Below are 13,854 nucleotides of genomic sequence, written 5' to 3'. Positions count from 1 at the left end.
AAGCCAAACCGTATCACTAAATAGCATCGGCCTGCGCTAAGCTCTGACACCCAATAGAAAAAGTACCAAGAGCAAGCGGAGCAAGTACCTGTCTACAGAATCATTATTACCCTCTGTTATTATTGTTTTCAAGTTCCAGCAATGTGTTTTATCTATGGCTTCACTCAGTAACATTTCTCAGGGTCTGAATGCGCAAGTGCTCCACTATGAGCTTGAGGTAAAATTCTATTTAGAACTTCTTAGGAAGACAACCCTTACAGCAAAGTGGCAAGCCATTGTTTTATAGCTCTAGGTAAAACAATTGCAAGCTGAAAAAGGTTTACGCGCATATACTAGACTATTTCAGCCAGTTGAGTAAAAAGAACTAGCTGTGTGAAAGAATGCCTTTTAGGTCATTATGCCGTTAGGTCGCTTCTCACAGAATGAAAAAGAGACTAGATGCTTAACAATTCTCATTGCCCTACTTAGTTTGCCCTACTTAGCTTGCCCTACTTGCTGAACCAATCAGTTAACCAAACAAACAAATTATTAATGTTCTTTTTATTATTAATGCTACTATTGTTACTGCTGTTGTATTAGTCTTCGAAATGAGATAAAACAACAAGTATAAGAATTTTGACAAGTTTTTTAATTTCTCAATAATATGAACAAGACAACAAGTTATATTTATCAGATTTATTTTTCCCAAATGTTCAGCGGTTCAGCGGTTCGGCTGTTTAGCAGTTAGACGATTTGGCGGTTCAGTAGTTCGCTTGTTCGTTAAGTCACCAATTCCCGATTTGCCAGTCGGCTGGTTTGTAGGTGAACCGGTTCACCGGTTCACCGGTTCACCGGTTCACCGGTTCACCGGTTCACCGGTTCACCGGTTCACCGGTTCACCGGTTCACCGGTTAACCGGTGTGGTGGTTCAGTGGTGTAGTGGTTCTGTGGTTCAGCAGTTCGGCAGCTCAGTGGTTTGACAGTTTGACCGTTTTTTGCTCTTTTGACAGTTTGCTGGTTCACCAGTTTGACTGTTTGGTGGTTGACTTCTTCACCAAACCAGCGCTTCAGCAGTTTGGCGTTTAGTCGGTTCAGCAGTTTACCTGTTCGGCGGTTTGACAGTTCAACAATTTGACGGTTCGGCGGATTTACCATTCAGCAGGTCAGTGAGTCAGTGGTATGATAGTTCGGCTAGTTGACAGTTCGGTGAGTTGGCAAGACGACAGGTCGGTGGTTCAGTGGTTTAGGACTTCAGCGGTTTAATGATTTGACGATTTGGCAGTTCATTTGGTGGTTCACTTGACAGTCTCAATGTTTTATGGCTCAGGAAGTCTGATGTTTCGACTGTTTTGCTTTTTGTAATAAAAGCATGCATCTTAAAATGAACGTATTATTTGCTCTATGTTAGTAATTATATATGCTAGAAATTGTATATGCTAGTCGTTGTATCTATGTATTTATGTGCCTACTGTATGTATTTATGTACCTACTGTATGTATTTATGAACCTACAGTATGTATTTATGTGTCTACAGAATATATTTATGTATCTACAATATGAATTTATGTAGCGACATTATGTATTTATGTATGTACTGTATGTATTTATGCACCTACAGTATGTATTTATGTACGTACTGTATGTATTGATGTACCTACAGTATGTATTTATGTACCTACTGTATGAATTTATGTACCTACTGTATGTATTTATTTACCTACTGTATGTATTTATGTACCTACAGTATGTATTTATGTACCTACAGTATGTATTTATGTATCTACAGCATGTATTTATGTACCTACTGTATGTATTTATGTACCAACTGTATGTATTTATGTACCTACTGTATGTATTTATGTACCTACTGTATGTATTTATGTACCTACTGTATGTATTTATGTACCTACAGTATGTATTTATGTACCTACTGTATGTATTTATGTACCTACAGTATGTATTTATGCACCTACAGTATGTATTTATGTACATATTGTATGTATTGATGTACCTACAGTATGTATTTATGGACCTACTGTAAGAATTTATGTACCTACTGTATGTATTTATTTACCTACTGTATGTATTTATTTACCTACTGTATGTATTTATGTACCTACAGTATGTATTTATGTACCTACAGTATGTATTTATGTATCTACTGTATGTTTCTATTTAATTAGGTATCTATGCTAGTCATTTAATGGTTGATGAAATTAAACAGATGAACTATATGCATTTTTAATTTTATAAACTCTCATATTAACCTACGATTCATTTTGTTTAGAAAACTGTTTTTGTGTCATAATTTCTGTATCGTGTCATACTCCTGCATTCAACTGTGATATTGTATAGCATTGCAATGTATCATGTTATAGGGTATTCAATAGTGTAGCATATTGTATTATATTACATTTTATAGTACTGTATAGTTTAGTGTTTTTTGATTTTGCATTATATTTTCTTGATTCTTGCTGTATTGTATTGCATCACATCGTATAGCATCGTATTGTATCATGTTAGATTCTATTGTAGCACATTGCATTGCATCGTATTGTATCTTGTTCCATTCTATTGTAGCACATCACAATGCATCGTATTGTATCATGTTTCATTCTATTGTAGCACATCACAATGCATCGTATTGTATCATGTTCCAGCAGTAGGAACATCAAGATAAGATTAAGATGTTTCTACTCCAGCAGCAGTAGGAACAACTTAATCTTATCTTGCGGCAGCACCAAATCTAGCAAGCAAGACCAGCAGCAATAGAAACATCTTAATTGAATCTTGGCGCAACAATGCGAGCTCTATTTTTTAGCTGGCAGCTTTATCTTGCATTCTTTGTCATTCCTTTACATTAAAAAGTCACTGTGTAGCGATGAACGTCATGAGAGATGTCATTAGAAGTTTAATCGAGCGCACACGTCTCTAGTCTGGCAAACAATTTAAAAACAATTAACTTCAAATATTAGTAGCTCAATCTATGCAATATCTCAAAGTATTTTTATATATCTTACTATATTCTTGTATATCTCAGTGTATTCTTGTCTATCTCAGTATATTTTTGTATATATCAGTGTATTCTTGTATACCTCAGTATATTCTTGTATATATCAGTATGTTCTTGTATATGTCATTACATTATTGTATATATCAGTGTATTCTTGTATATCTCAGTATATTATAGTTTATATCAGTATATTCTCATATACCTCAGTATATTCTTGTATATCTCAATATATTCTTGTGTATCTCAATATATTCTTGTATACATCAGTACATTCTTGTATATATTAGTATATTCTTGTGTATCTCAGTATATTCTTGTATATATCAGTGTGTTTTTGTATATATCAGTGTATTATTGTATATATCAGTGTATTCTTGTATATCTCGGTGTATATCTCCGTATATATCTTATTATATATCCTATTGTTAACAGTAACCACTTTAATAGGTAGACTAATAGTTTTAAATGTAGTTTCAAGCAAAAGATTTCTTTTGTGTTCAACTCAACTGATTTAGATTCAACTCAAGTGATTTAGATTCAACTCAAGTGATTTAGATTCAATTCAAGTGATTTAGATGTTTACCCAAATGCTTGAATGGCACATTCAGCGAATCTTGCTAGTGGCTACCGATTTTACTTGAATACCCACTTCTCAACAACCTTGACAGTGTTGGGCTCAAACTAAATGTAATTTTTGAACTGCTTGGTTTGTTTTGACCAATCATACATGCTTATTATTCTATTAAAACGCCAATTGCCCTGCACAATGCTTCTACTGTCTAGTTTATCAAGTATTCTAGCATAATGATAGTGTGCACCATCTCAGTCTCCCTTCTATGAAATCTCAATTATGTACTAAATAAGTCTACCTTCTTTAAAAAGTCTGTATACACCCTTTACAAAAGGCCACATATACCAAGTAAGTCTTACTTTCTATAAAATGGCCAAATACACAAGCAAAATTAACCTCTATAAAATATTCATCAAGTATTCACCAAGTAATTCAACTTTCTATGGAATGGCCATATACACCAAGTATGTCTACCTTTTATAAAATGGCTATATACATCAAGTAGGTTTACCTTCTATAAAAGGGCCGTATACATCAAGTAAGTTTACCTTCTATAAAAGGGCCGTATACATCAAGTAGGTTTACCTTTTATAAAAGGGCCATATACATCAAGTAGGTTTACCTTCTGTAAAAGGGCCGTATACATCAAGTAAGTTTACCTTCTATAAAAGGGCTACATACATCAAGTAGGTCTACCTTCTATCAAAGGGCCATATACATCAAGTAGGTTTACCTTCTATAAAAGGGCCGTATACATCAAGTAAGTTTACCTTCTATAAAAGGGCCATATACATCAAATAGGTCTACCTTCTATAAAATGGCCGTATACATCAAGTAAGTTTACCTTCTATAAAATGGCCGTATACATCAAGTAAGTTTACCTTCTATAAAATGGCTATATACATCAAGTAAGTCTACCTTCTATAAAAGGGCCGTATACATCAAGTAAGTTTACCGTTTATTACAGAGAGGTGTGCACCATATAATTCTATTTTCAATGAGCATCTTTATAACGTGCTGTGGGTTTAGCACCAGGTCATTTTTCAAGGAACTTTAATATCTGGCTAACTAAACATTTGAAATATTTTGAGCTGAGAGGTCGCAATAGATAAACTCAAATGTCTGTTGTAAACAAACTTAAAGTTCAACCTAAAATTAAGATCGTACGATTTGATTTTTTACAAACACTGATAAGTTTAATAATAAGTAATTAAAGTAACAATATAATAAGCTTGTTCAATTTCCTGATAATCATCAATAATCATCTGACTAAATAATTTTTATGTTTTTTTATGCTTTTGTCTCACTCATCTAGATAAACAGATGATTGTTCTGTTGACTGAACTACAGAAATAGATCTTTACTAACCTACATTACTATGATACTCTGAGGTTTGGCTTCTATAAATACAAGATTTCCATCATCTATGGACACATTTATGGTTTGTATCATATATGGGCATCTCTATCGTTTGCACCGCCTCTATTGTTTAGTGTTTTCTCAAAAAGGAGTCATGGGCTACCTTGCCAGATTTCCTATTCATTAGCGATTCTCCACTATTGTGATGAAGGGGCTGAGATGAAAGGATCCTTAGCTCACCCTCTAAAACCAATTAACATGTAAACCACATCATTTGAATTATATGCCGATTGTCTTTCAATTCAGCTTATATCCTTCTAGAGACTTATGGGCTGAAGCAAGAGTCATTGTTAAGAACTTGTTTTAAACACAGGCTGTGGTTTGTTGCAATCTCTTCATACAAGTTCCTGTTTTTGATGAAAACTGGCTAGCTAAGCTGAAGTACGAAATACAACTGCTTCGTCATCAGACTGGTAAAAGATAGAATCTTATAGACGTAATCAATCACAGTCTTGATGCAGGCATATAGTTTATGTACTGATTACGTACAGTGTATGTACAGATTATGTACAGTTTATGTGCAGTTTACGTTCAGTTTATGTATGGTTTACGTACGGTTTATGTACGATTTACGTACGGTTTACGTACGGTTTACGTACTGTATACGTACAGTTTACGTGGAGTACGCGTGGTTTGCGCACGAATCGCGCGCGAAATGCGTGCACATCGCGCGCGGCTTGCGCCTGTTTGTGTGCAGTCCACACACGGGTTACATACGGTTTTTGCACAGTTTATGTACAGTTTAAGGTCAGTATATGAGCATTTATAATTACGTACTGCTGTTGTCTGATCTTTAACAATTTTGTCTGTTTGACCACCATACAATACCGTTATTGTATGTATTCTTGCTTTAGTTCAGTTCTTTTATTACAATATTTATGTGTACAAAATGCAACTCTAAAATTATGAAAACAACAGGCAAATATACGCTTACTACTAACATCCTGGCTTATATTTAATGAACAGGCTCTAAAAAATCTGACTTCTGTCGCTTCAAAATAAGTTAGCTTTAAAGGGTAAACAACAAATAATATGTGCATTTGCTTTATGGCCCAAAATGAAACTTGGTTGCTAGAAGAACTTGTAGCAGATGATTAAAATTGCATTGACTGGCTGTCAGTAATCTAAGCCATACTTACCGAAAATACAAGCACTAGCAGTGCGAACCACTCATACTCATTATTTGATTATTCATGTGTCTAAATCGATGTAAGACCTGAGACTGAACAATGGAGCATCTAACTCACGAGTGCCATAGAGTTTCACTTTTCAAATTAACATTTGGTTGTGTTGTACAATGTGGTGGACAGATGTAAAGAGTAAATCTACTTAAACTGTGTGTAGACTCAATAAAGGAAAGTGTGAGCTTCTCAGAACAGTCTGACAAGCAACTGAATATACTAAGCAATGAATCATTAGACTAGAAATAAATAAGAGTGAGCTTATTGAATGTATATGTAAAGGGCGGATGGTGTAGAGGGCGGATTGTGTAGAGGGCGGCTGGTGTAGAGGGCGAATGGTGTAAAGGGCGGATTGTGTAGAGGGCGGATGGTGTAGAGGGCGGATGGTGTAAAGGGCGGATGGCGTAGAGGGCAGATGGTGAAGAGGGTGAATAGTGTAGAGGGCGAGAGGTGTAGAGGGCGGATGGTGTAAAGGGTGGATGGTTTAGAAGGCGGATGGTGTAAAGGGCGAATGGTGTAACGGGGGGATGATGTGAAGGATGGATTTTGTAGAGGGCGGATGGTGTAGAGGGCGGATGGTGTAGAGGGCGGATGGTGTAACGGGCGGATGATGTGGAGGGCGGATGGTGTAGAGGGTGGATGGTGTAAAGGATGGATGGTGTTGAGGGCGGATGGTGTAGAGGGTGGATGGTGTAGAGAGCGGATGGTGTAGAGGGTGGATGGTGTAGAGGGTGGATGGTGTAGAGGGTGGATGGAGTAGAGAGCGGATGGTGTAGAGGGCGGATGGTGTAGAGGGTGGATTGTGTAGAGAGCGGATTTTGTAGAGGGCAGATGGTGTAGAGAGCGGATGGTGTAGAGGGCGGATGGTGTAGAGGGCGGATGGTGTGGAGGAATAAAGAGTAAAGTAGGAGGTAGTATGTAAGTCACAGGTAGAATGAGAAGGGTGTGACATTAATTTATACTATATAGGTCAAATGAATTGAGAGGGGTTGTTTGCAAGAACCACCAAGGTGTCGATGAGATGAAGCAACAACACAAGTATCATAGAAGGATTTCATGAAATGTCTTGTATGGCATTATCAAGATAGTGTTAGGATTTTAAAATATTACCACATAAGTTTTAATGAGATATACGCTATCTCACACAGTATGACATGTAGATACACCTAGCTAACACACAGTATGATACAGAGATAAACCTAGCTAATACACTGTATGATATGTAGAGACCTAGCTAACACCCAGTATGATATGTAGATAGACGTAGCTAACACACAGTATGATGTGTAGATAGACCTAACTAACACACAGTATGATATGTAGATATACCTAGCTATCACACAGTATGATATGTAGATAGACCTAGCTAATACACTGTATGATGTGTAGATAGACCTAGCTAACATGCCGTACTATACAAACATGTATATGGACAAGATTGTGAGGCTGCATAAACAGGCCCAATGATCCTTGAAATACCATGTAATGTCGTTAGGCAAAACAATTGATTCTCAGAGGAAGAATCAAAGGGACTTGCTTACATGACAGCATTCACCCGTGTCCACATTGGCCAGTTCCCACTCCAATACTGTATATAAATTTTTTGGTAGACAAGAAGGCCTCAACATGTAAGCTCGATAACGTCACCGTGTAAGCTTTGTCTCTTGTTGTTTCAATGCCCGCTAGACTCGCTTCACAGATTCCAAATATGCACAGACATTTTTATGTTTCTCTTACTTTAGTATCTTTAAATAAATCTCTCCATTAAATACTGTTAAAGTCATTCCTTAAGTTCACAGCATTCCTGAACTCCCATTTTTCATTGTACCTAATATTATTTCAGACCCATTCTTGGCTAGCACCAAGATGGCTCTCCATTCGAGCAGCTTAAGTAAGGCCTCTCACAAGCGCAAATATTTAGTTGAATTTGTCAAAGGTTCTTCTAGTTTTTATCCTTACATGATGTTAACAGTGCTATTGTACATTGAGTTACATGATGTTAACAGTGCTATTGTACATTGAGTTACATGATGTTAACAGTGCTATTGTACATTGAGTTACAGGATGTTAACAGTGCTATTGTACATTGAGTTACAGGATTTTAGGAGAGCCTGGTATGTATACAGCGTTGAGTAAATGATTAATGCATAGTGCCTAATAACTCAGTAGTGTATATACATACTATATATACATATATTCTATTATGTATATACATAATATATGATATATATAATAATACAAGCAGTTTGTAGTGCATAACATTTAAGTTGTTTGTAGAGCAGACTCTGGAAGTATGCACAGACCAGATTAGATGAGTAATGCACCATGCTCAGCATGTTGGTAGTATGTAGTCCTCGGTATGTATTGCTCGTAGTGTTTAGGACTGAGTATGTAGTGCTAGTAGTATGCAGTACTTAGTGTGTATTGCTACTAGTGAGTAGTAGGCTACTTAGTATGTATTGTTAGTAGTGTGTAGTACTCAAGAGGTACTGCTAGTAGTGTTTAGTTCTCTGTATGTATTGCTAGTAGTGCGTAGTACTCAGTATGTATTGCTAGTTTTATCTTTTTTACAAGCAAGCTTTTGCACAAAAGCAATCGAAAAAAGTAAGAATTCATTGTTGCATTTAAACACAGTCTATGTGAAGCTGTTAGTGATATCTCTACCATAACAAGCCCAGCTGATAAGCTGTCTGCATGTTCAACAAAGGCATTGGCATTGGCAATAACTATCTGTGATAGAACCTTAGAATGCTTCTTTGTCAAGAAGACAGTTGAGTGATGCATTCTGCTGACTCGACTCGATAGGAAACCTTGAAAGCCGCAACTTTGAATCATTGTGTTTGGTGCAAATGTGGAGATCAGCCAATGAGTGCGGAACCTTTGTATTAAGAGATGCCATTAACATACGACATATGAAACAACAGGGCAATATATAAAGGTTGGTCTTTCATGCATGTCAACTGAATTCAAAATCAATTATTTTATCTGTTTCGACATGCTTGCCTAACCCACTGAAGAAGAGGATTGCACAAGGATGGCTTTGGTGCCAACTCCAGCAGAATGACAAGCGCCACAAAGCGTTGTTAAACCAAATCCAAAAATGAATCTTTCACAAGCTTTAAGAGGGTTGATTGAGAACAAGCACCTAGACCTTTATTTACAAGTTAGTCTCTTTGGGCAGGTACAAAACTTGCTAATATGTATTCTCAGCAATTATACTCTCAGTTCACTATCAGATAGTCAACGGTCAGGCAGCAATATTCTCAGTTCACCATCAGATAATCAACTGTCAGACAGCAATACTCGCAGTTCACCATCAGATAATCAACTGTCAGGCAGCAGTACTTTCGGTTCACCATCAGATAGTCAACTGTCAGGCAGCAATACTTTCGGTTCACCATCAGATAATCAACTGTTAGGCAGCAATACTTTCGGTTCACCATCAGATAGTCAACTGTCAGGCAGTAGTACTTTTGGTTCACCATCAGATAATCAACTGTCAGACAGCAATACTCTCAGTTCACTTTCAGATAATCAACTGTCAGGCAGCCTGACTCCAAATGATTGCTTTTGCTGTCAATTCTTTGCTCACTGCTGCTCATAGGCCTGAGCAGAACCATCCAACTACAAAAGCAAAAATTATATCAAAATATCTTGGATGATTCTTACTCTGTATTGTCTCATCTAACTGCAGTTTTTACATTCTGTAAAGTATGTTTTGATTTCCAACATTTGGAGGTATTTTTGAAGATATTTGATGATTCTTAGCCAAAGCACCGTGGAAATTATTGAACAGAGTTTACAGCCATGGTCCTGCTTCCTTGAGATCCTTCATAATGAGAAAACAAGTACTTCAAACTAGAGCATATTTATTAGCTAGATAGCTTGAGCATCTAACTAACATCGAGGGAAGGCGTAAACACCTGCCAACCTGTCATGTTATAGGCCTATTGATCTTGGACTATCTGGAGAGTTCTAGGCAAGGACTTGCCAAGCTGTGTCACCTCCGCTAACAAACACATTAATCAAAATGATACACTTTTTGTAAAAAAGAACTTAGAGCACAGAGGATTGATGTGCTAGACCATGAATGGGGATGAGATTCACATTACATTGCCTTAATCCTGTGATTCAGCTGGTCTTGTGTAGAGACAGTGCCAGTGACACGTAGCTATGTGCCAGTTACACGTAGCTATGTGCCACGCAGCTTTGTCAGAGACCAGTTTAATGGTGAGTGATCGATGCATATCTTTAAGCTAGCTATATTGGATGTAAAGATTCACTCCAATGTTATGAACTGAGTTCATATGACAAATAACATGTACTTAGAAAAAAACAAATTAATGAAGTGGTGAGCTAGTCGAACACTTTGCTGCTATATAGATAAAAAAAATAATATTTCCCTGTTACAAAACTAACCAAATCTAGCTTTTCCTGTTTAGATAGTTTTCACTAATTTCAAGTTCGAGAGAATGACGAGTATCATAATTATATTATCGCTGCAACAGATTTGACACTGAGCGAGTGGATTGCCCACTAAAATAATCCTGTCAGCATCTACATGTTTTTTTCTGCACCTTCTGCAGAAACTTGTTACTAGCTCTCGTTTGGAAACAACACAACTTCAATTTTTATACTTTACTGCACACTGCTATGCATTTGCTGCAGAATACAATGCTTCAACACTATAGTGATGAGATTTATCTTTTCACTGCCACAAGGATAGATAACTCATTACATGTATGACTACAGCAACATCAAAGCATAATTAAAAGCAACAGGAGTAACGAGCTGCTAGGGTAGCCTCTAAGTCATATGAGTCAGATATATAATGCATGAGATAGTGTTAGATTGCCATCACAAAGCTTAAGTCAAGCTAATTTTGCGCTATCTATTCTAATATAGCTAAATATTCTAATACAAGTAATGCTTTTGTTTAGCTATTTATTGCATAGCCATAGCTCAGGCTTATATAAACTAGGTCTGTAAGGCAACAGTGCAATACATACTATGAGAGTGAATTAACCACATCTTGTGCTATTATTCATACAGGAACATAACAGAAGTTATTGGCGACAAGGATGGGATATTCTTGAGCAGTACAACTGAGATTCTTACAAGAATATAACCCGGAACCTATACAGCATTCTCAGTGTATACAAGTATGTCTTCGGAAGTGGATAAGTTAATTGAAGTAATTACAGCTCAAAACCAAAAGATGGAGGAGCAACAAAAAGCTCATCAAGAACAACAAGAAGCTTATCTGGAAGAAAATAAGAAACTCATGGAACTACTGGTGAAAGGTCAAACCGAGACAGCAGCTAAGCTAGCACCATAGGCAGCCTTACCCAAGTTTTCAGAGTATGATCCAGCTACCGAACTATTGACTGATAACATGAATCGATATGACACTTTTGTAGCAGCTCACTCAATACCTGAAGAGAGAAAAGCTAACGTGTTTTGAATTAATCAGTCACCTGTTCTCTACAAACAGATCAGCAACATGGCTGGCCAACTGGAGACTCCAAAACTTATAAATGAAGTTACCATGGAGGAAATAGATAATTTCTTAAAAGAACAATATGATCCCACACGATTTTTAGTACCCGAGCGTTATAAATTCTGGAGTACTATGAAAAAGAAACCTGGAGGAACTATTCATGAATTAGCGAATAGAATTAGGCAGGAAGGGACCACATGTGATTTTTCTAATATTGATGATCCAATAGATGAAGCTATGAGAACACGGTTTGTCTGCTCAGTAAATAATGAAGCAGTTCTCAAAGCACTGTTCAAAGTTAAAGAAACTGAGCTATCTTTTAAAAGAGCTATTGAAACTGCGACAGAAACAGAGGATGCAGCCAAGATAGCCAAGGAAACCGTATATGGAGAGCACCAAAGAGTCAACAAGGTACAACCAGATCATAGAACTAAGACACCAACAGGAACTTCAAACTACAAAGAAGCAAGACAGACAACTTTCAATTGCTACAGATGCAATAAAACTACACATACTGCTAAGGAATGTCCATACAGATATGCTACATGTAATTTTTGCCAGAAGTTAGGACATCTAGGAGTTGCCTGCCAAAAAGGAAAAGCAACTACTAATAAAAGGCCTATAGCACAGAAATCTACACCAAAACAACAGCTTAAAACTATTCGAAGAATACATATAGAACAACTTCAAAAGAGTATTGAGATAGAGGAACAGATCGTAGAGATGGAGTTAGATACAGGAGCCTGTGACAACTTCATCACTGAGGAAGTCTGGTGTAAACTTGGAAAACCTGTACTCTCTACAACAACGACAAACTACGAATCTGCTTCAAAACATCCGATTGAAATAATTGGACAGTGCCAGCTGAATACTAAAACCGTAAAGGGAAATCATATTGCTTTAAACTTCGTAGTTAGCCGGGTTCCAAATCTCAACCTGATAGGAAGAGAAGCAATCAAACTATTGGGGATATCAATAGACAACCTGCTCAGTCAACAAACTACTACGACTTGTAAAGTAGTAGACCAGGAAACAGCTGACAAAAGTCTACAACAATCTTGTGAGCAACTCTGCAATGAATTCCTGATCTATTTAACAACGATCTAGGCTTGTCTAAAGGATTACGAGCTAGAAATAAGATTCAAAGCAGATGCAAAACTAGTGTTTCACAAAGCTCGACCTGTGCCATTTGCTATTCAAGATGAATTAAATCTAGCCTATGAAACTGGAATTCAAAGAGGAATTTGGAAACCAGTACCGTTTAATCAATATGGTACGCCTGTAGTTCCGGTCAGGAAAGCGCAACTTTCTAACAGTCATCAAAAATCGATCAGAGTATGTGGAGGACTACTCGCAAACAGTCAATCCACAATTAGAAACTCACCGACAGCCTATACCTCTACCCGAAGACCGGATGAACAAGTTAAGAGGAGGATACGGATATACTAAAATTGATCTAGCTGATGCATACAACCAAATCCCCCTGGAACCAAACAGTCAGAAAAAGCTTGCTCTTAGCACTCAAAAAGGAGTACTACTACGATGAGACTTCCGTTTGGGAATCAGTCAGCACCTGGATTTTTTAGGAGATAATGGAACAATTGACAGCTGATCTACCAGGGGTAGCTGTATATTTAGATGATATACTGGTTAGTGTACTGATGCTACAAGTCATTTACAGAATTTGCGACTACTTGCAAGACTGAATGAGAAAGGTTTATGATGTCGTAAAAAAAAAATGCCAGTTTGCTCAACCCTCGGTAGAATATCTTGGTCATAACCTTTCAGCAAAAGAATTTCTTAAGGACTAAAAGCAGATGCTGTTAAAACGATGCCTGCACCTACTACATAAACAGTTTACATTCATTCCTTGGATCAGTACGGTTCTACAGCAAATTCCTACCTAACTATCATGATTACAGAACCATTACATTAGCTAACTAGATAAAATGTGCCAGTGGAAGTGGAGTGCAGAACAGGAAACCAGTTTTCTTCAACTAAAGCAACTGCTGACTGCTGACACAGTTCTTACACATTTCAAATTGAAGCTGCCTATAGGAATAGCATGTGATGCTTCCGAAAAAGGAATTTGAGCTGTCTTATTTCACAGATATGAGGATAATAGTGAAAGACCTATTATGCATGCTTCTAAAACATTGACGGCAACCCAAAGAAAATATGGTCAGATTTA

The sequence above is a fragment of the Watersipora subatra genome, chromosome 8 (genome assembly GCF_963576615.1).
Source record: "Watersipora subatra chromosome 8, tzWatSuba1.1, whole genome shotgun sequence".
Lineage (NCBI taxonomy): Eukaryota > Metazoa > Bryozoa > Gymnolaemata > Cheilostomatida > Watersiporidae > Watersipora > Watersipora subatra.
The sequence above is the reverse complement of the archived record's forward strand: the minus strand, read 5'-3'. Positions refer to the sequence as shown.